This window comes from Elephas maximus, chromosome 11, assembly GCF_024166365.1.
Source record: "Elephas maximus indicus isolate mEleMax1 chromosome 11, mEleMax1 primary haplotype, whole genome shotgun sequence".
NCBI lineage: Eukaryota > Metazoa > Chordata > Mammalia > Proboscidea > Elephantidae > Elephas > Elephas maximus.
In genome coordinates, this window is record NC_064829.1 from 64,604,612 (window position 1) to 64,626,314 (window position 21,703).

A 21,703-nucleotide genomic window follows, 5' to 3' on the forward strand; every position below is an offset into this window, starting at 1 on the left:
AACTTTCACAGTTGCCACTGACATGGTATTACAATGGACATGAAGGAATATATTTTTAACATTTTTCTCCAGATGACATCTTGAAGTAAATAAAACTTACCACACAGAGGATGAACATCTCAAGGCCTTTGAATGTTTCTTATTGTACAGTTTTTAGAGGAAAAAGAATAGGGGTTGGAAACCAGACCAACTTATTTGAGGGAAACAGAATCAAAGTGGCAACTGCCATTGTGCAACTGTTGTTGTTAGGTGCTGTTGAGTCGATTTTGACTAAAAATGACCACACATGACAGAGTAGAATTGCCTCATAGGGTTTTCTAGATTGTAGTCTTTATGAATGGAGATCTCCGTGTCTTGCTCCCATGGAGCTTCTGGGTGGTTTTCAACCCTCAACCTTTAGGTTAGCATCTGAGAGCTGAGCTGTTGTGCCACCAGGCTCCTATTGTGCAACTGTGATTTTTAGAGAGGTGGAGATATTTTATTCACCAGCAGAATGAATTATTACTTATAGATGAAACCAGCCTCCTTAAAAACATAAAATTATCTGAGTTGTTGAAAAATTCTTCGCCAAAAAGCTTGAAAATAGACTAAAGTTGACTTCTACTTCTGGTCATGATGAAGAATGGAGTGAAGTAAGAATCTGGAGCTGATAGGGAGTAAAAGAGGATGACCTTATCGTCCCTTTTCACTTTTAATTTCTATAATTTTACATTTGGGAATATAATGCTGCCCACTTCTAACGGGTGAGCTGCTAATTCAAGAATGTGAACGATGCGCATTCATTAAGATTTTCCCTCCAAGTGGGTTCTTGAATCTACCTTCTTAGAATGCCTACTTTGCAAATGTGTAAGCTTTTGTGCAACGTAATGCATTCCAAATATGCTTCTATTGGACTATGCAAAATTTCATGTTTCCTTTGTCACATCTCATCCAAATCAGCATATATTTATTGGAGTAACTGTTATGTCTAAAGGAGCCCTGGTAGCACAGTGGTTAAGTGCTCAGCTACTAACCAAGAGGTCAGCAGTTCAAACCCACTAGCCTCTCTGTGGGAGAAAGATGTGGCAGTCTGCTTCCATAAAGATTACAGCCTTGGAAACCCTATGGGGCAGTTCTACTCTGTCCTACAGGGCCTCTATGAGTCGATATCAACTTGACAAGTTTTAAAAAAAAATGCCTAAGGCACTATTCAGAGTGCTATAGGGAATAGCAAAAATGAGTAAGAGATCCTCTATCCTCAAAGAGCTTCAAATCAGGTGTGATGAGTACACAAACAACTGTAGGTACAGACAGCATCAAATAATTGCAACAAAGTTTAATAAAGAAAGGGGGTATTACATCCAACTGGTGAATGGGAAACATTTTATAGAACAGAAATGATGTTTGAAATGGGTCTTAATAATGATTAGAATTTTGACAGTTGGAAGCATGAAACTATAAGTTTAGGAAACTGTGATAAGTATTGTTGAACTGGAGTGTCTAGTACATGTTGTTCTTAGTTGCCATTGAGTTGACTCCAACTCATGGCAACCCCATGTATGCAGAGCAGAAATGCTCCATAGGGCTTTTAAGGCTGTGACCTTATGGAAGTAGATCACTAGGCCTGTCTTCTGAGGCAGCTCTAGGTGGGTTTGAACTACCAACCTTTCGGCTAGTAGTCAAGTGCTTAACCATTTGCACTGCCCAGGGACTCCTGTCTATTATATATATAAAATAACAACAAAAAACAAAAACCCACTGCCGTTGAGTTGATTGCGACTCATGGTGACCCTATTGTATAGAATATATCTGTCCCATAGGGTTTCCAAAGCTGTAAATCTTTACGGAAGCAGACTGCCACATCTTTCTCCTGCAGGGTGGCTGGAGCCACTTCTGTTTAGCAGCTGAGTGCTTTCACCGCTGTGCCACTAGCGCTCCCTAAAAGGAAGATGTGGAGGTACAGAGCAAGTTTGTGGGCAGAAAGGAAGAAGAAAGGCTTCCCTGACTGGGAATCAAACACAGGCCAAAGCGGTGAGAGCGCTGTGTGCTAACCACTAGACCTCCAGGGAGTATTGGGTCTAGTATATAAACTAAGGGGACTCAAATTAGGTTGAAGTTATAACAGAGAGACGCATGAAAGTAGCAACAAAGTGTTAGCAATTTACTTTGTTAGGCAATGGGAAGTCACTAAAGATTTTAAAGCAGGCACATGATAAACTCTGAGCTGCAATGTAGAAAGTTTACCCTGTCAATAGCTTGTAGCATGAAATAGAATGAAAATAGAAAAGAGACGGGAATGATGAGAGCCACATCCAAGGTTGTTGTTGTTGTTACGTGCCGACAAGTTAGTTCCAACCCATAGCAACCCTATGTACTACAGAACAAAATACCTTCTGCCCCTCTCTCCCCATCCTGTGCTGTTCTCACAATCCTTGCTATGCTTGAGCCGGTCGTTGCAGTCACTGTGTCAATCCATCTCCTTGAGAGTCTTCCTCTCTTTCGTTGACCCTCTACTCTATCAAGCATGATGTCTTCTCCAGGGATTGGTCCCTTCTGATAACATGTCCAAAAGTACATGAGTTGAAGTCTTGTCACCCTTGCTTCTAAAGAGCATTCTCATTGTACTTCTTTCAAGACAGATTTTGTTTGTTCTTCTGGCAGCCCATGGTATATTCAGTATTCTTCACCAACACCATAATTCAAAGACATCAATTCTTCTTCAGTCTTCCTTATTCATCGTTCAGCTTTTGCACGCATATGAAAAAAAAAAAAATTTTTTTTTTTTTTTTTTTTTTTTTCGCATATGAAGCAACTGAAAATACCAAGGCTTGGGTCAGGTGCACCTTAGTCCTCAAAGTGACATACTTGCTTTTTAACACTTGAAAGAGATCTTTTGCAGCAGATTTGCCCAATGCAATGCATCATTTGATCTCTTGAAGGCTGCTTCTCTGGGTGTTGGTTCAACCAAGGTAGTCAAACGAAAAAGAAAGGCACACAGTTAAGAGGAATGTGATTACACAAACTTCATTAATAACAAGAAGTCCAAGGTGATTCTGAAGTTGAAGGGAGGATAAGTTGGTGCCAGAAAACGGCTGGGGAGAAAGATGAAAATTTGAATCCCTTCAAAAATTATTTCCATTTATATTACTTGATATTGATATTTTCCTTCACATTTTTCTCTAATGTTATTTTATCTCTAGTTTTTTAAAGGTGTCTTTATGTTTTCTTTCTTTTCTTTTTTAAATTACTAACAGCTTCTTAGACCCTTGAAGTTAGGAGTTTATTGTTACTCCTTTAGTACTTTGCATTGCACTGGCACTCAGAGAGCGGAGAGCTAAGATTTGCGTTGTACTAGATTATGCTCATCATTGTGCTAATTTGTGCACTCGTGCTCATGAAATCTTTCTTTTACTCTGTGCAAAAATGAGATAGCTTCTCAGAATGCCAAAGGATATCTTGGGTAGGGTAGCAATCACAGATTTTAATATCATGAAATTATCGTTATACTCCCTACTTTGTTCAATGAAAGAACAGTCAACTCATGGTGCTTTGGGATGGGTTAGTGTGAGCCTCATGATGTTGTGCCATCTGAGCTATTAAGGAAGGAGCCCTGGTGGCTCAACAGTTAAATGTTTGGCTGCTAACTGAAACGTTGGTGGTTGAAATCCACCCAGTGGCTCCATGGGAGAAGGTCGGGCAATCTTCTGTAAAGATTATGGCCTAGGAAACCCTCTGGGGAGGCTCTATTCTGTCACACGGGGTCACTATGAGTTGAAAATTTACTTGATGGCACTTAGCAACTGAGCTATCGATGCTGCAGACCTTGCCTAATCAAATCAGGTCAAAATGTTTAGGTTTTCCAAGATTCTTGGGAGCACAAGTAATTTTATTTCCCTTCTTCTCTTAAGCTGATAAAATATTCTATCAATTTGATAGCAAAAGTGTTGTCCCAAATAAAAGCAGGAACTATTCCCTGACTGCAGCGATTACATTGAAATTTTATCAATCACAACACGGCAGGAGTCCCACCAGCTCTCGTCCTAAGTTAATCAAATTAGAAGGTGTTTGCCATTCTTTCCCTGGCTAGCAGGAAATTAAGTTTCACGGAAGCATTTGGGTCATACCCTTAGTATCTAGGAATGATCTCCTTGTAAGATAAGCTTACAGTGTTCAGTTGCTTTGGGGCAATACCTTTTGATTACTTTTTTTCGTAGAGTGAACATGTTTAAGGTAACTTCAATATTTTAAACAACTGTTCCAGTTTTAGGATCTGCATCCTTGTGAGTCAAGTGGTAACCCTGGCAACATCTCTCATAGTGTCAGAGAAGAATCTGGAAAAATAAAATTGTATGACTGTTTCCTCAAAAGTAATCAATTTTATTTTTTTCAAGCGGGTGTTGTTTCAACTGTAGAATAGTGTCCAGCTCTGACAGGCATAAGTAGCAGTGGCAGGCTAATCTTAAATTGAACACGATAATCTGCGTCCTAAATGATTGCTCTCTACACCTTTTTTTTCCCTCATTCGTTTTTTCCTTCCTTTTACCAATTCCTTTCCAACTGTTACTCAGATCTGGTACAAATCTTGTCTGGTTTTCTTTTTATGTTGTAGAGTCTCTGGGCTCACACTTTCCGGTGGCATATCCCTAAAACAAGTTAGACACTCTTCTGGTATGTTCTCTGGCATTTCAACACATTTAGGAAAACATCCTATCATTTCCATGTGGTAGCGACTTGGAATGTTTCATTTTAGAGTTATAATATATCTAGATAGTTAGATAAAGGATCTTTGAAGAATCCAAGGAGGGTAAAAAATCATAGACGGATTGCAGAACTAGCATTTCATTTGATAGCTTCTTTCCAGGTTTGTATTTCCCATCTCACACCTGAACTCCATGGGATTTTTCGTGGCCTTTTGAATAAATTTAGAAAATTGCTCCACCAATCCCCCCCAAATAATACCAGAAGAGAAAATTAGTAGCCCTCACCCCTATTCATCCATTTATTTCCTCTTTAGTTGATGCTATGGGAAAGAAGCTACATGAGTGCTTAGCTTTGATTTTAAAATCACAATTCAGAAGGTGAGGAGATGACCTCTGTCTTGTATTAATGCACATCACCAAGGTTTTTCAGGTTATGGATTGTTGTGATCAATGCCAAAAGTCTTATTTTCCTATATACTACCCTATATTCTTGACTCCCCGAAAAAGAAAACACTAATTTATAATGAAGGACCTATATAAGCATGAGACTTTCCTAAGCATATGGAACCCTACCACTTCAAGGGTTCTCGGGAAGTCTGTACTTTCGTTTTTATTTTTTTGCACTTTGCACTTTTCAGTTCAATTCAAAGTTGCCTAGTCAAATGTAATCTTTGTGCTTACAAATAAATTCAGGCAGCTTGCTACTGTTTGTCACAATTTTCATTTGGGCCCTTAGAATCGTGCTTTCTTTCCGTAAAAGCCACATTTTACGTTCATAAACCATTGCTTGTTGCTCATTTAACCCTGTTCCCAAGCACCACTCCAAATGCATTACTGAGTGACCCCTCATGTCAGCACTATAGCATTGTACAGTAAATAGAGTGTTTTGCTTCATAAATCAAGCATAGAACTTATAGCCAACTTCAGCATTAAAAAAAAAGTCACTGAAATAATATGTCCCAGCTGCAGGAGATAGACATTGTATTCATAAAGCTAGCCTTAAATTACTGACATTTAAATCCAGACTTGACAAACCTAAGACTGTTTTGGAGGATTCTGAGTAATCCTCATGAAATTCCAAATTTTTCTTTTGTTGTTTTGAAGGAGATTCATTTTTAAAATGGAAGGGGGCTCAATTTTGTCCTCACAGCTCTATCTTTGATGGTATCAGCGAGGCGCTTGAGTGGCCAGTTCTAATTATGCAAGTCACTTTGCAAATCATGTATTTTTCCTTCAGGAACCGGCTCTTTGGGGCAGAGCTCTTATTTGATTGTGTCAATCAGCAGTAAAATGCAAAGGTGATTTGGGAAATTCAGATTTGAATTTCTCCCCCTTCTAAATCGGATGGAACACTAACGTCTCATTGAGGGCATCCAAAGATAGAAACTAATTTTATTTCAAGCAGTGATTTGTATTTCTCTGTTTGAAAAAAAGTTTAACAGCCCAGCAATTGGCCAGAATTTCAGTTTTCACTGTTCTCTGCGTGTTTCCCTTTAAAGGTAGCAATTTTAGCATTCAAAATTGTAAAATAAGCCAGAAGAACTCAACATTTACAGTGCTATCTCCAAAAGCATGCTTTGAAGATCACCTATAATGGAAACACCCTGTCAATGGAGATTTGTCAACATACTGGCTAGTTGAGGCCATAAACTCTCTAGCCAACACGATTTACAAAAATAAATTAAAATTTGTTTTATTTTTGCACTAAAATGCACTCTCCCCACCTTGCACATATGCACATCCCTCTCTGTTTTTTTAAAGCACAAAACTCAGTGCTTATAACAAATGTAATTACAAGAGTATAAGAATTAATGAGAGATGGGAAAAGCAAATGTCTGTATTTTATCTTTTATGCAAGTGGATTGAAACACATTACCACTTTGTTAAAAGTGTTTATCTGATAACTGCAAAATGAGTTTGACTAGATTTTTTTTTTTTTTTAATTTTAATGTCCTTACTTACAGGTAATATCTTTGTTGACCCAAGATAAAAGAGTCCAATGGAATAATGTTCTGGATAAATTGCTTTCTGGAATTCAACTACTTCTTTTGGGAGGTAGCAATATCTTCAAATTAACCTCAGTTAACACGGATGGACTAAAAAATGTTCAAAAAATTATGTAGTTCAAAAATTGTCAGATTTGTTGAAATGAATAACGTGTTTGGATTTTTGGAAGACCTTTACAAATTTTGAACCTCCTGCAGTTCCATTTGGTGTAAAGAATTATACTATAAACAAGGGGCTCCATCTGTACTTTTGAAATAACTATTCAGTTTTCCATTTCAGTACTCAGACAAATTGACACGGCAAACTGAAAAGCAGAAGTTAGTGTTCAAAGAAGTTCAAGAGTAAACATTTAGTCAATTCATCTGCTCAGACCGAGAGAAATTTAGTGTATGGGAGTACAAGGTTCTGAACGTAGATTCTAGAAGGTGGTGAAGACTCTTTGGCAAGTGAGGTTGTCAGTAGAGTCAGGTCATATCCAGAGTATGAATCTACTCGATGGGCCTGTAGTATTTCTGATTATTTTTGTACATATTTTGCTACCTATATAAATGAAGAAAAGTATTTACACTGAAATTTCTTTTACAAACTTTAGTTTATTTCCTGGACCTGTCCACTTATTATTTATACCACTATTTAGTCTCCATACTTGGCAAAGGGAAAAGAAATCATATTCCTAAGAAGGAGGAATAAGGTGATAATGGTTGTTAGAGACTTAACTGATAAAGCTTAACAACAAAAGTGACAGAATGCTGTTTTAGTCATATTATTTTTCAATTCAATTCAATAGGAAATTACAGAACATTTATGTGCAAGGCTTTCTGATAGGTGCTTAGCGATTTACTTACAGCAGGAGTTGTCATTTTTAAACCAAAATTTATGGTAAATATAAATGTGGGGCAATAAATCTAGACCCATGCAGAACATTTGGTCCATGCCGCTCTCCTAATGTCAATTTTGCTTTCCCGTTACTTCCTGGTTGTGGCCTGCTGTTCAAGGACCCATGGCCTGGTCCCTGACACTTTCTACTATGCCTGAGGGTAACTGTATGCTGCAGGCAGGTGTGCATTCTCACCATGTTTGCAAGAAGCCTTGTACATCCCCACTTGAACCCACTGCCACACAGCCTGCCTCTTCAGTAAGGCACTTTCTCTTCCTCCCCATTATTTCCATGCCCTTTCATTTTGGCCCAGTGTAACTCCCAGTCTCACTGATACCTGGGCTGACAGTGGGTTGTACTCCCCTCTGACTTCCGATAGTACATATGATCTTATCAGTAGTTTGGAATGTATCACGTGTAGCCTGGCATTATTAGCTGTTTTGTAATCTATGTATTTTTCTCTCCATCAAGATAACGAGTCTCTAAGAAATTACAATGCCTTTTTGTACCCTCTAGCCTTACTACATAGTAGGCTTTCAATGAAGCTGGCTGATTTATTGATGAAATATTGTATGGGAGTCCAGGAAATTAGGAAGAGTTGACTTTCCTGCATTCAACACAGATTTTTGTTGGACCAATGTTATCAAACTTAGGTAAGACTATTTCAACAATGCAGTGTTGTTCTTTTCAGATAAAAAGACAGCTAAATTTAAAGCTTTCTGAAGTGTGGAATAACGCCACAAAGTTTTACAGGACCTCCTCTCACTGGAGACATTATGGTGTGGTCCAGTATATGCTTTCAAACATCTTTAGAAATCAGCATTTTAATGACCTCTGTAACAGTTGAATTATCTCCACTCAATGTGATACAACAGAGAGCAAGTCAACTCAGGATGAGTTTAGGGAAGGGCGTTAGCGTTAATTGAGCCTATATTTTTTGACAATTAATTCTCCCTGAAAACCCTATCTGGTGGATGTGATTGTCTTCATTTTGTTCATAAGAAACCAGAGAGCCAGAGATGTTGACTTACTTGTCCAGAGTCACATAGGGGTACTCCAAGCCCCTCTGTTTATTTCCCATGTCCTATAACCAAAAGGTTGGCAGTTCAAATCCACCAGCCACTCCTTGGAAATCTTATGGTGCAGTTCTACTCTCTCCTATAGGGTTCCTATGAGTCAGAATCTACCTGATGGCAACAGTATTTTTTTTTTTTTTTGTATACCATTACTGTTGCAATAAGAAACCATCTGCTCTTCTGATAACTGGGTCAACGTCTTGTTAAAACTCCTCATTTACTTCCAATGAGAACATTAACAAAGCTTTGTCTTCTGTGGTGCTATGCCATTTCCACAGATTTGGGAGGCTGGAATCATTCTGCTTCATGGAAATCTGCTTTGGTTCATCCAGCACTTCTTGAGGTTGAAGGCCTTACAGTCTTTTCCAATTACGTTTTTCACATTAACTTCAGTGTGCTGCGAAATTCTGAGGAAGTTGAGACGTTTCTGTTTCTTAGTCAGGGTTGTCTAGAAAAACAAAACTGGTGAGATATTACACGTTGTTGTTATTAAGTGTTGTGGAGTCAGTTCTGACTCATAGCAACCCTATATACAACAGAATAAAACACTCCCCAGTCCTGTGCCAACATCACAATCTTTGCTATGTTTGAGCCCATCGTTGCAGGCACTGTGTCAATCCATCTCATTGAGGATCCTCCTCTTTTCGCTGACCCTCTACTAAGCACATGATGTCCTTTTCCAGGGACTGCTCCCTTCTGATAATATGTCCAAAGTACATGAGATGAAGTCTCACAATCCTCACTTCTAAGGATCATCTGGCTGTACTTCTTTCAAGACAGATTTGTTCATTCTTCTGGCATTCCATAGTTAATGCAGTATTCTTTGCCAACACTATAATTAAGATGCATCAGTTCTTCTCTGGTCTTCCTTATTCATTGTTCAGCTTTCACACATATGAGTTGATTGAAAACACCATGGCTTGAGTCAGGCACACGTTAATCCTCAAGGTGACATCTTTGCTTTTTAACACTTTAAAGAGGTCTTTTGCAGCAGGTTTGCCCATTGTAATATATCATTTAATTTCTTGATTGCTGCTTCCATGGGTGTTGATAGTTGATCCAAGTGAAATGAAATCTGTGACAACTTCAGTATTTTCTGTTTATTATGATGTTGCTTATTGGTTCAGTTCTGAGGATTTTTGTTTTATGTTAAGTTAAGGTATAATCCATACCCAACTGTAGTCTTTGATTTTCATCAGTGAGCGCTTCAAGCCCTCTTCACTTTCAGTGAGCAAAATTGTGTCATCTGCATATCTCAGGTCATTAATTAGTCTTCCTCCAGTCTTGATGCTGCATTCTTCTTCATATGGTCCAGCTTCTCGGATTCTTTGCTCAGCACACAGATTGAACAAGTATGGTGAAAGACTACAACCCTGACACACACCTTTCCTGATTTTAAGCCATGCAGTATCCCCTTGTTCTATTCCACTACCGCTTCTTGGTCTATGGACAGGTCCCTCACGAGCACAATTAAGTGTTCTCGAATTCCCGTTCCTTACAATATTATCTATAATTTGTTATGACCCACGCACATTCAAATGCCTTTGCATAGTCAGCAAAACACAGGTAAACATCTTTCTGGTATTCCCTACTTTCAGCCAAGATCCATCTGACGTCAGCACGTCCTCTTCTGAATTTGGCTTGCGTTTCTGGTAGTTCCCTGTTGATGTACTATTGCAACCATTTTTGAATTATATTTAGCATAATTTTACTTGCATATGATATTGTTTGATAACTTCCAGGCAGTTGGCCAAGTAGCTGTCTTCCAAATTTCTTGGCATAGATGTGTGATTGCTTCAGCATTGCATTCATTTGTTGAAACATTTCAATTTGTATTCCATTCATTTCTGGAGCCTTGCTTTTCACCAATGCCTTCAGTGCAGCTTGGACTTCTTTCAGTACCATTGGCTAGAGATCATATGCTACCTCCTGAAAGGGTTGAATATCGACCAATTCTTTTTGGTATAGTGATTCCATATATTCCTTCCATCTTCTTCTTCTTTTTTTTTTTTATTGTGCTGTTCAGGTGGAAGTTTACCTTCTCGTCCTTGCCTCTGGGCTGGTGTGCCCATTTAGATCAGACTTACTGGTCTGACAGAGACTGGAGAAACCCCTAGAGTATGGCCCCCGGACACTCTTTTAAGTCAGTATTTAAGTCAGTCCTTCCACCTTCTTTTGATACTTCCTGTGTTGTTCAATTTTTTGCCCATAGAAATCCTTCAATATTGCAGCTCAAGGCTTGAATTTTTTCTTCAAGTCTTTCAACTTGAGAAGTGCAGAGTGTGTTCTTCCCTTTTGATTTTTTAACTCTAGGTCTTTGCACATTTCATTAAAATACTTTACTTTGCCTTCCCAAGCCGCCCTCTGAAATTTTCTGTCATCTCTTTCACTTCATTTCTTCCATTCACTTTAACTATTCTGTGTTCAAGAGCAAGTTTCAGAGCCTCCTCTAACATCCATTTTGGCCTTTTTCTTTCCTATCTTTTTAATGAACTTTTGCTTTCTTCATATATGATGTCTTTGATGTCACCTCTCAACTCATCTGGTCTTCTGTCACTAGTGTTCAATGTGTCAAATCTATTCTTGAGATGGTCTCTAAATTTGGGTGGGATGTACTCTAGGTTGTATTTTGGCTCTTGTAGACTTGCTCTAATCTTCTATAGCTTCAACTTGAGCTTGCATATGATCAATTGATGGTCTGTTCCACAGTCAGCCCCTGACCTTGTTCTGACTGATAATATTGAGTTTCTCCATCGCCTCTTTTCACATATGTAGTTGATTTGATTCCTGTGTATTCCATCTGGCAAGATCCATGTGTTTAGTCACCATTTATGTTGTTGAAAAAAGGTATTTGTAATGAATAAGCTGCTGATCTTGTATAATTCTATTATGTGATCTCCGGCATAGTTTCTATCACCAAGGCCGTATTTTCCAACTACTGATCCTTCCTCTTTGTTTCCAACTTTCACATTCCAATCACAGTAATTATCAATGCATCTTGATTGCACATTTGATCAATTTCAGACTGCAGGGATTGGTAAATTCTTCAATTTCTTCATCTTTGGCACTAGTGGTTGGTGCCTAGATTTGAATAATAGTCATGTTCGCTGGCCTTCCTTGTAGGCACATGGATATTATCCTATCACTGACAGCATTGTACTTTAGGACAGATATTCAAATGCTCTTTTTGATGATGAATGTGACACTGTTCCTCTTCAATTTGTTATTCCCAGCCTAGTAAACCTGATGACTGTCCAATTCAAAGTGGCCAGCATCAGCCCATTTCAGTTCACTAATCTTAGGATATCAATCATCAAGTGTTCCGTTTCATTTCTGACAACTTCCAATTCTCCTTGATTCATATTTAGTACATTCCACATTCTGATTACTAATGAACGTTTGCAGCTGTTTCTTTTCATTTTGAGTCGTGCCACATCATCAAATGAAGGTCCTGAAAGTTTTGCTTCATCCACTTCGTTAAAGTTGACTCTACTTTGAGAGACAGCTCTTCCCCAGTCATATTTTGAGTGAGGTCCAACCTTAGGGTCTCATCTTCTAGCACCATATAAGCCAATTTTCTGCTGCTCTCCTTAAGGTTTTTACTGGCCAATTTTTTCAGAAGAAGATTACCGGGTCCTTCTTCCCAGTCTGTCTTAATCTGGAAGCCTCTGCTGAAATCTGTCCCCCACGGGTTACCCTGTTGTTATGTGAAATATCGGTGGCCTAGCTTCTAGCATCATGGCAACACATATTCCACCACAGTAGGACAAACTGACAGAAAAGCATTGTGTTTTATATATATATACATATATATATAAAAAAAAATGGAAACCCTGGTGGTGTAGTGGTTAAGAGCTACAGCTACTAACCAAAAGTCAGCAGTTCGAATCCACCGGGCGCTCCTTGGAAACCATATGGGGCAGTTCTGCACTCTCCTATAGGGTACCTATGAGTTAGAATCAACTCGATGGCAATAGGTTTTAGGTTTTCTATATACATATATATATATGGGTTTTATATATGCATGTATGTTGCGTGTGTGTGTGTGGATATATACATCACTCATTTTGTATATGTGGATATATATGTATATATATATAAAAGAATTGGCTCATGCAATTGTAGAGTTTGGCAAGTCTGAAATCTGTAGGTCAGGCTTTGCAGGCTGGAGATTCCTTCAGAATTGTGTCCCAAAAACCTGTAAGCCAGGTCAATGGGAAAAGTAAAGAGTTAAACAGTTCTGGCAAAGTATATATTTAGTCTGGAGACAAAATATGCCCTAGGAAAACTCTGTTTTCCCTCTTATGGCCTTTAATTGATTGAATGAGGCCCACTCACATTAAGGAGGGTTATCTGATTTTCTTAAATGTTATAGATTGAATTTTTTTCTCCACAAAATATGCGTCAACTTGACTAGGCCATGTTTCCCAGTATTGTGTGATTGTCCACCATTTTGTCATTTGGTGTGATTTTCTATGTGTTATAAATCCTGCCTCTATGATGTTAATGAGGCAGGATTAGAGGCAGTTATGTTAATGAGGCAGGACTCAATCTAAGGCTTTAGGTTTAGTCTTAAGTGAATCTCTTTTGAGATATAAAAGAGAGAAGTGAGCAGAGACACAGGGGGACCTCACCAAGAAAGTAGTGCCAGGAGCAGAGCCCATACATCCTTTGGACTCAGGGTCCCTAAACTGCGAAGCACCTAGTCAAGGGGAAGATTGGTGATAAGGACCTTTCTCTGTAGCCAGCAAAGAAAGAAAGCCTTCCCCTATAGCTGGCACTCTGATTTGGACCTCTAGCCTCCTAGACTGTGAGAGAATAAATTTCTGTTTGTTAAAGCCATTCACTTGTGATATTTCTGTTACAGCAGCACTAGATAACTAAGACATTAGGCCAACTGATTTTATCACGTGTAACTACTGAATAATAGAGTCTAGAATGGTGTTTGACCGAAAAACTGGGCTTCATAGTCTAGTCAGTTTGACACATATAATTAACCATCGCACTATGATTCTGTCTGAGGAACCCTTAGCCTGAGGGCACAGAACATCAAGACAAGTATCCTGGAGAGTGTCAGTATGATCACTAATAAAGAGCTTGTGCAGGAATCTCTGCAGGCAAAACTTGGTTCAGAGATACGATCAGTCTATATTTTACTTTGGATCTATGTATCTGGTTCCTATGGTTTGACCGTTGGTCAGTCTCATAGTTTTTGTTTTTAAAAAGTTGTGATATTTATATACAGACTTTTTATGCTCATAGCTTCTCCCTGTCTACTCTGACTCTAAGATCCTTTAGGTAGGACCTACCTCTAGTGAGATCTCCAACAGCACCTAGTGTCAGATAGTTGGACTGAACTAACACATCTTAGGATACCCATTATCTCTTATTTAATTCTTCAACACTTCTCTGAAGCATCTTTCCCTCTTGATTGTAGAAAGAATTTTGGTGATAAACAACAATAATTAAATAGATCTCCACCAGGAGTTAGCAGAGCAAATCCAGAAAGCAATAAAAATTGAAAACTGTCAAAAAGTACCTGGAAGAGGAGACTAGGACTGAGTGACCAGGTTGGACAGATGCTGGAGCGTACAGCCTGGAAGGATGGGGTGTGGGGGTAAGGAAGACACATATTACCCTAAACATGGACAAAAATGTGGATGGATGTTCATACAGTTATATAAAACACTTATTTCATACATTTGATTTGTCAAGCATAGTTCCTGAGTGGTGCAAATGGTCAATGCATTTGGCTGCTAATCTGAGAGATTGGAGGTTTGAGTCCACCTAGATGCCCCTTGGAAGAAAGGTCTGGTGATCTGTTTCCGAAATATCAGCCATTGAAAACCCTGTGGAGCTCTACTCTGATAGACATGGGGTCACCAAGAATCAGAATCAAACAACAGCAACTGACTGGTTATATGCCAAGGACTGAACTACAAGAATAAATAAGACATGGCCCTGTTTTCTGACGGCTTATGTCAGGTAGAGGAAAGCTATATCTAAACAAATAAGATCAATAAAGTAAAGAGTGTACAGACTACCCTGTGGACACACACACACACAAAACCAAACCCATGGTTGTTGAGTCAATTCTGACTCATAGCGACCCTATAGGGCAGAGTAGAACTGCCCCCATAGTGTTTCCAAGGAGTGGCTGGTGGATTTGAACTGCTGACCTTTGGTTAGCAGTCGAATTCTTAATGACTGCAGTACCAGGACTCCATAAGGAGTGATCAATTGATAGAGTAGTTCAGGAAAGCCTTCAGCAAGTAGGGGTCTGAAAGGTATTCCCCTCGTTATGGGCTGGGAGGACATTCCAGGTGGAATGAGTCTACAGAAAGCAGGCATGGCACAGACACTCATGGCAGGGACTTGTAGAGTCTATTTCAGCTAGAGTACAAAGGTGCTGTGGGTGTGCAGAGGTCACAGAATTTGGGCTGGATGTCTGTATGGACAAAGCTATTTATGAAGGACCTTGTTTAGGTGGTAGCAAGGGACAAGGAGGAGTCTACCTTGAACTTGGAGTTCCACATGTCAACCCATAGGGCAAGAAGAGTGGGAAGAAAAGGAGGGCTCTGCCAAATTATCCAGATACTCTTGTCGTGCCAAGACTTGTTGCTTCTTTCTGATTTCATTTCAATATCAACAAGCATTTATGGAGCATTTACTCTGAATACTGCTGTTAAAACAATACTATGATTAGAAGATGAGGTGTTGGTGGTTCAGTGGTAGAATTCTTACCTTCCATGCCAGAGATCCAGGTTAGATTCCTGGCCATGTGCATCTCCCACCTGTCTGTCAGTGGAGGTTTGCATGTTGCTATGGTGCTGAATGGGTTTTAGTGGAGCTTCTGCACTAAGATGGACTAGGAAGAAAGGCCTGGCAATCTACTTCCTAAAATTGGCCAATGAAAATCTTATGGATCACAGTGGTCTGATCTACAACTCATCATGGTGATGGTGCAGGACCAGGCACCATTTTGTTTCGTTGTGCGTAGGGTTGCCGTGATTTGGGGGCCAAATTGACAGTAGCTAAAACAACATGATTAGAAAAGAAAAATTCAGAGAAGGAGGCATTATTTTTAAAATTCAAGGGCTAGAAAATCTACATGGGAGGAAGAGAGCACATACAGAAAATAATTGGACAATGATATAAGGAAGTATACAGTTAAGGGCTAGTATATCCTCAAATTAACAAGGTGGACTGGAGTATTTTTCCTCTGCAAGAAGTCTTTGGAACTTAACATTGTGTTACATTTTAAAACACTGGGCTGCTCCACAGGGCCTGAATCCACATGCAGATTTGCTTAATGAACACACTGCAGACATGGGAATGAAATGCCATTAAACTTCACAGTATTATTTTGACTCATCTTTCCTATATAAGCAAGTAATCGCACATGGGTGCCAGAGGGTTCAAGAAAGAATGAATCTAGAGACCGATCTGGGATGCAGTCCAGAAAGGACATAAACAGTTAACAGTCAAACCTCAGGCCTGCTCTCAACCTTTTGAGGCAGCCAGTAAATTGAATGCAGCAGCGAGAAAACAGCCGATTCTGCTCACCCATGGAAACAGCCAAGCTGCCACAATTTGCTCAAGGTGCAAGTAACAGATCAGCCTTCCGAGGGCCCTGCACAATCGGCACGTTGCGGTGGTCTCACCTCGGTCACAGAGCCTCTGCCTCACAGCTGGGCTGAAGGAATTAGCTTGCACACCAGAATATTAATGTCAGCATCTTTTATCACATGGGCTGGGGATCTGAAACCATTTGAAAAAAAAAAAAAAAAACCGCAAACTCTGCTCATGATTATCTGTGACTTAGATACAGGGGCCAAGTTATCATTTAAAAAAAAAAAGTGTCATCGAACACATTGGTGACAGTCTCTGCATAGGAAAATGTAAGTTAACATATTTGGAATGCTTTCTTATTTATAAACAATCATGAAAACCTAAAAAAAAAAAAAAAAAACTCCGGAAGATGCTTTAGAAAGATACATAGTCAATAAAAATAATGCTTCCCTACTTCCCTCTGCCAGAAACCCACCTTGCTACGAACCGTATTTCCGTCTAGATGCAGAAACATCATAACATTTCTTTGGATTGTGTGCTATTTGGTATATAGGGACCCCTGGGCGGTGCAAATGGTTAACATGCTTGGCTGCTAAAGGAAAGTTTGGAGGTTTGAACTTACCCAGAGAAGCCTTGGAAGAAAGACTTGGTGATCTACTTCTGAAAAGTCAACCACTGAAAACTCTCTGGAGCACAGTTCTACTCCGACACGTATGGGGTCGTCATGAATTGGAGTCGACTTGATGGTAACTTGATGCCCCTGTCTCTAAACCACAGATAATCTCAAGCAGAATTGGTGTTTTTTTTTTTTTTTTCAAATGGTTGCAGATCCCCAGCCCATGTATATACAATCCATTTTATCAGGACTGGATAGCAGTCCAAACAGGAAGACCTAGGGAAAAGTGGGAAAATATGGGGTAAAAGTAAACCAGAGGTAAGTTAGGACCCAGTGCTCACCGGGGGTGGAGTGAGGACAGAGCCACGTTTGAGGCCAGGCAAGGGCTCAGGGCAGCAGAAGTCAGCAAATACAACAGAAAGAAGTGAACTTTGGCATTGAGGACAAGGCCTTCTCTGGTCCTGGAACATCTCATACTTTTAGAATTGTTGTTAACTGGCATTGAGTCAGCCCCCGACCCATGGCGACCCCACACACCACTGAATGAAAAGCTGCCTGGTCCTGTGCCATCCTCATGATTGATTGCATTGTGATCTATAAAGTTTTCATTGACTGCTTTTCCAAAGTAGGTCACCAGGCCTTTCTTCCTAATCTGTTTTAGTTTGGGAGCTCCACTGAAGCCTGTACAGCATCATAGCAATGCCCCAGTCTCCACTGACAGATGGGTGTTGCTTGTGCAAGAAGTACGTCCACTGGGAATGGAACCCATGTCTCCCGCAAGGAAAGTAAGAATTCTACCATTGAACCACCACTGCCTCTCGCTTTTGGAAAGGACTGGTGAAGACCCATCCTTGGGTCTTTGAAGTTCTTATTTCCTGTCACCAAATCCCAAAATCAAAACAATTTCTCTTCATGCTTGGCAGATCTTGTCAGAGGTGCCATTAAAATCAACCTGAAGTGTGCTCTCTGTCCTCTAGCAGTTGCTGTTCTAAGACAGCAAGATGCTCACATCGTGCTCTCAGGGATGGGGAAACTCTGTCCCAATTGTTAGAAACAAAACAAAACTTCAAAATGAAATTCCAGTACTTGTCTCACGTGAATAATTTGTTATCAAGATATTAATCTAGACAAATAATTTCCATAAATGTTTAAAAAATGTAATGTTTGGTGCTTATTATGGTATATGTCTTAATTGTACCCCTCCTCAGCACCTACTGAACCTACCCTTTGCCTCTTCAGGAATCTCCATTCACTCCTTCTTATTCTTTACCCTTTTTATTTAATCTCTTAATAGCTACATATATGATCTGCCTCATCTGGGCTCCTCACTCAGCCCTAGAACATCCTGCAGTAACGAATTCCAACCTCTGTTGCCGTATGACATGCATGCAAAGCAGATGAAGAACATGTGCCCTGCCATTCCCACTGATGTGCTCAGATTATACTCCCCCCTCCCCCCAAAAATCCATTGCCATTGAGTCAATTCCGACTCAGAGCAACCCTACAGAGCAAAGTAGAACTGCCCCATAGGGTTTTCAAGGCTGTAATCTTCAAGGAAACAGACCGTCACATCTTTCTCCCATGGAGTGACTGGTGGGTTCAAGCTGCTGACCTTTCTGTTAGTAGCCAAGCTCTTAATCATAGGCGTTTTAGAAGGTGAGTCATCCTCAGTCTCATAGTGACTTGCCATTGTGTTGTGGCGTTGTGGTTGAAATTTTTTTCCTTCTTGATCTTCTACCATGCCAGTCAGCATTCATTAACCAGATGTTAATTGAGTCTGTACTACATGTGGCTAACTGGGGACGTGAAGTTGAATCACACTTAGTGTCTGCCCTCAAAGAGAGTTAGGTAAAGACAGGCACAGAAACAGTTGATTATAGGGAGTGCTGTATTAGTGATATGCACAGATATTATGCATACTGGGGTGCTGATCCCTCTGCCTGGCTGAAAAGCATCATTGTAGAGATGAGCAGGACTCTGCTGACCTGAATACTAAAATGTTATCGGGTCCTTCCCTCCAACTTGCTTAGACCTGTCCCAGAATTTACTGACCTAAATGGTTTAGGGCCTTTAAAACTCGAACCTACCCCTCACTCTTGACAGTTGACATCTACTTTGCTGACCTATTCCAAGCCTCCATACCAAGATCCCATCCCTTCCGTCCTCTCCAAACCCAAGAGTTTCTTGGACTGCTAGATCTACACATTTTTCCTTCTTGTCTCAACTCAAAGGAGGGATGCCCTCCTCCCATTTCCAAGGCTAATCCCTCCTTATGTCACTGAATTCTGCCTCTTCCTCTAAGGGTTGCCCTTCAATTAACTCCTGTCTCCCTCATGCCTTCAATCTGTCTCTCTACTGTCACCTTTCTTATAAACACGTACATCTCCCTTCACCTAAAAGCTCCCTTTCATGTGTTGGGAGTTATCTTTGCAACAGTTTAGATTTTTCTTCCCCTTTAACTATGGCAGGTGCATATTATATCTTAAAAACTCCCAGTTTTTACCCAGTTATGTGCTCAAAGGTGCATACGTTTTTTAAAAGGAAAGATGAAATAATGAATTCCATAAGCTACCAGAACAACCCAAAGTGAGAAGAAACAGCTGCAAACATGCTTTAATAATCAAAACAAGGAATGTATGGAGTATAAATCTAGGAAAATTGGATATCGTCAAAAATGAAATGCATAAAGATTGTTGTCCTAGGTATTAGTGACCTGAGACAGACTGGTATCGGGCATTTTGCATCAGATGATCATATGGTCTACTATATTGGAAATGAAAAATTGAAGAGGAATGGTGTCACATTCATCATCAAAACGAACGTTTCAAGATCTGTCCTGAAGAACAGTGTTGTCAGCGACAGGATAATATCCATACGCCTACAAGGAAGACCAGTTAATACAACTTTTACTCAAATTTACAAACCAACCACTAATGCCAAAGATGAAGAAACTGAAGATTATCACCAACTTCTGCAGTCTGAAATTGATCCAACGTGCAATCAAGATGCACTGATAATTACTGGTGATTGGAATGCAAAAGTTAGAATCAAAGAAGAACGATTGGTAATTAGGAAATATAGACTTGATGACAGAAACAACATGGAAGATCATATAAAAGAACTTTGCAAGACTAATGGCTTATTCATTGTAAATGCCTTTTTCAACAACATAAACAGCGACTATATGTGTGGACCTCACCAGATGGAAAACACAGGAGTCAAATGGACTATATCTGTGGAAAGAGTAGCTCAGTATCAGTCAGAATAAGGCCAGGGGCTGACTGTGGAAGAGGCCATCAATTGCTCACATGTAAATTCAAGTTGAAGCTGCAGAAAACTGAAACACATCCCTAAGAGCCACAAAGTAAGATCTAGAGTATATCTTACCTGAATTCGGAGACCATCTCAAGAATAGATTTGACACATTGACACTAATGACTGAAGACCAGATGAGCTTCAGGACAACATCAGGGACATCATACATGAAGAAAACAAAAGATCATTAAAAAGCCTGGGGAAAAAAAAAAAAAAAACCCCACCAAAATGGATGTCAGAAGAGACTCTGAAACTTACTCTTGAATATAGAATAGCCAAAGCAAACAGAAGAAATGATGAAGTGAAAGAGCTGAACAGAAGATTTCAAAGGGTGGCTCAAGAAGACAAAGTATTAGAATGAAATGTGCAAAGATCTGGAGTTAGAAAAACAAAAGGAAAGAACACGCTCAGCTGCAGAGCATTAAATCACTAGTTTCAAAACCTGTAAATTTCAGGTCAGTAGAGTAATTCCCAATAAGGAGCCCTGGTTGCACACTGGTTAAGCATTTGGCTCCTAAGCTTAAGGTAAGAGGTTTAAACCCACCAGTAGCTCTGTAGGAGAAAAATGTGGCATTTCCTTCTGTCAAGATTATAGCCTTGGAAACCCCAGGAGACAGATCTATACTTCCTGTAGGGTCTCTATGAGTTGGAATCAACTTGATGGCAATGGGTTTGGTTTTTGGCTTAGAGTCATTCCAGGACAAGAGTACTTTGTAAGTCTGGATGAAGAGGAGGTGTCTACTCCTACTTCCAGGGCCAATAACAGTAATTATAAAAGATGCCATAGCTCTCCTTTTCAAAACTTCATTAATTTGGGACTTCATCCTTGGCATGAAAGTAGATTCTTCACCACTCTGTGAACATGGGTACCTGCTAAGCAAATGAACATCATGCCCACATGAAAAGGTAGCATATTTATCACCTTAACAAAACACATCATATTCTAAGCAAAGGAAAATGTATATATATATATATATATACATTTTTTAATAATTTTTATTGTGCTTTAAGTGAAAGTTTACAAGTCAAGTCACATATAAACTTGTATACACCTTTCTACATACTTCCATTTACTCTCCCCCTAATGAGTCAGCCCACTCCCTCCTTCCAGTCTCTCCTTTCATGACCGTTTTGCCAGTTTCTAAGCCCCTTTACCCTCCCATCTCCCCTCTAGACAGGAGATGCCAACACAGTCTCAAGTGTCCACCTGATACAAGTAGCTCACTCCTCATCAACATCCCTCTCCAACACATTGTCCAGTCCAATTCATGTCTGATGCGTTGTCTTCTGGAATGGTTCCTGTCCTGGGCCAACAGAAGGTTTGGGGACCATGATCGCCAGGATTTTTCTAGTCTCAGTCAGACCATTAAGTCTGGTCTTTTTATGAGAATTTGGGGTCTGCATCCCACTGATCTCCCGCTCCCTCAGGGGTTCTCTGTTGTGCTCCCTGTCAGGGCAGTCATGGGTTGTGGCCGGGCACCATCTAGTTCTTCTGGTCTCAGGATGATGTAAGTCTCTAGTTCATGTGGCCCTTTCTGTCTCCTGGGCTCATAATGATCTT